The sequence below is a fragment of the Gossypium raimondii genome, chromosome 6 (assembly GCF_025698545.1).
Source record: "Gossypium raimondii isolate GPD5lz chromosome 6, ASM2569854v1, whole genome shotgun sequence".
Lineage (NCBI taxonomy): Eukaryota > Viridiplantae > Streptophyta > Magnoliopsida > Malvales > Malvaceae > Gossypium > Gossypium raimondii.
This window is the reverse complement of record NC_068570.1, coordinates 15,280,823-15,282,588: the sequence shown is the minus strand read 5'-3', so window position 1 is coordinate 15,282,588 and position 1,766 is coordinate 15,280,823. Positions and strand designations below refer to the sequence as shown.

The window sequence follows — 1,766 nt, the reverse complement described above, 5'->3', positions numbered from 1 at the left end:
CAGAGCAATCTTCAACTACATCGGGGGATTTAGTAGCACCAAAGTCATTAAAAGTCACCTCGTCATCCAAAATTTCATTAACTTGAGTATCCTATTGCCACTTCTAAAACCGTTGAGGATATGGCAGTGGTGGAATTTTATATTTAACCAAACAACTCTTTTGTGGCAATTTTTATGCATGTGACAAAGAAGTTAGGTTATCAAAACTGGTTGGTTTTCAATTTACCTCATCAAGGATCACCAAATTTGACTTCTATGAAACAAGAGTTTCAACACTTGGTTGAACTTCCTCTTTGTCTTGAGCTATAGCAGGCTCATCTTCAACCTCAACCACCTTGGGCTGCAATGGCCTTTCACTTCGCAAAGTGACCGTTTTGCAATGTTCTTTGCCTGAAATTCTTGGATTTCCAGTATTGCTGGGCAAAACTCTTTTGGGTCTATTTTGAAGTTCATTAGTTAGCTGACCCACTTGATTCTCAAAATTTCTTAAAGTGGCATTATAGTTCGCTATGTATGCCTTTAGCAAATTCTCAAGATCACTTAAAGATTTAGTCGGTAGGAGTTGTTGGACTTGTTGAGAATATTTCGATTGATAATTTGGTTGAGATGGCATAGAACAGTTGCTAGGGTTCGCCCATTGATTACTCCATAGAAAATTTGAATGATACTACCATGAAGAGTTGTAAGAATTCGATTGCGGATCATTCCAATTCTGATTTCCCATGTAATATTTTAACTTTGGATTTGATGGGAAATTTTCAAAGAAATGACCATCTCTACAGTATTCACAAGAAACATTCTCAAATTGGTTCGGTTGTTGACCTGTCATATTACCATTGAAACTATTAACAGTTATGTTCTTAAGCATATAAGTCATAGAGAATACTTGGGCTATCAAAGAAGTAAACGCATCAACTTCATGTACTCTTGCTACTCATTTTCCTGAGGTTGCTCGGTTGGTTAGCCACTGATAATTATTACTGGAAATTCTTTCAATAATCTTGTAAGCCTCGTTGTAAGACTTAGAAATAAGGGCTCCATTTACCGAGGCTTCCACCATCATTCTTGTATGAGAATTGAGATCAATATAGAAAGTCTCTATTTGAACGCAATAAGGAATGCCATGATGAGGACATTTTCGTAATAACTCCTTCAACCGTTCTCATGCCTCATATAAAGATTCTTAGTCAAATTTCTAAAATGAAGTGATTTCATTTCGAAGTTTGGAATTCAGAGCAGGAGGAAAGTATTTCTTTAAGAACGTTCAACCAACTCTTACCATGTAGTTATAGAACAAGACAGTAGGGATTTCAACCACGCTCGTGCTTTATCTCTTAAGGATTATGGGAATAATTTTAGTCTCAAGGCATCCTCGGTCACTTCGATCATTTGAAATGAGTTGCTCATTTCCATGAATAATCGAACATGAAGATGCGTATCCTCAATAAGCATCCCACTAAATTGACCTATATTTTGAAACATTTGGAACATGACTAGCTTTAGTCCAAATTGCGGTGCCTCAATTTTGGGTCTCACAATACCCGGATTGAGCTCATTGAAAAGAGGAACAGCGTATTGTACAATGGCGCAGCTTCTGTCATCAGTAAGAATGATCGAATTGTGGGCATTATAAGCAAATGCTCCTCCTTGAACAAGTTGTAGAAGATCCATTACCACCTAAATAATAATAAAAATGTTAAAATAAAATAAAATAAAATTGAACCAAATTGCAATGTAATTAATTTCACAAATAATTAACTAAAATA

At 35.9% G+C, this 1,766-nt stretch overlaps 1 non-coding gene across 1 annotated transcript; it reads left to right on the top strand.

The window, feature by feature from the left end:
- Positions 1 to 1,118: 1,118 nt before the first annotated feature.
- On the top strand, positions 1,119 to 1,225 carry LOC128042121 (small nucleolar RNA R71). Its single transcript, XR_008197327.1, has one exon. It is a non-coding gene; the product is annotated as a small nucleolar RNA R71 (small nucleolar RNA).
- The last annotated feature ends 541 nt before the right edge of the window (positions 1,226 to 1,766 follow it).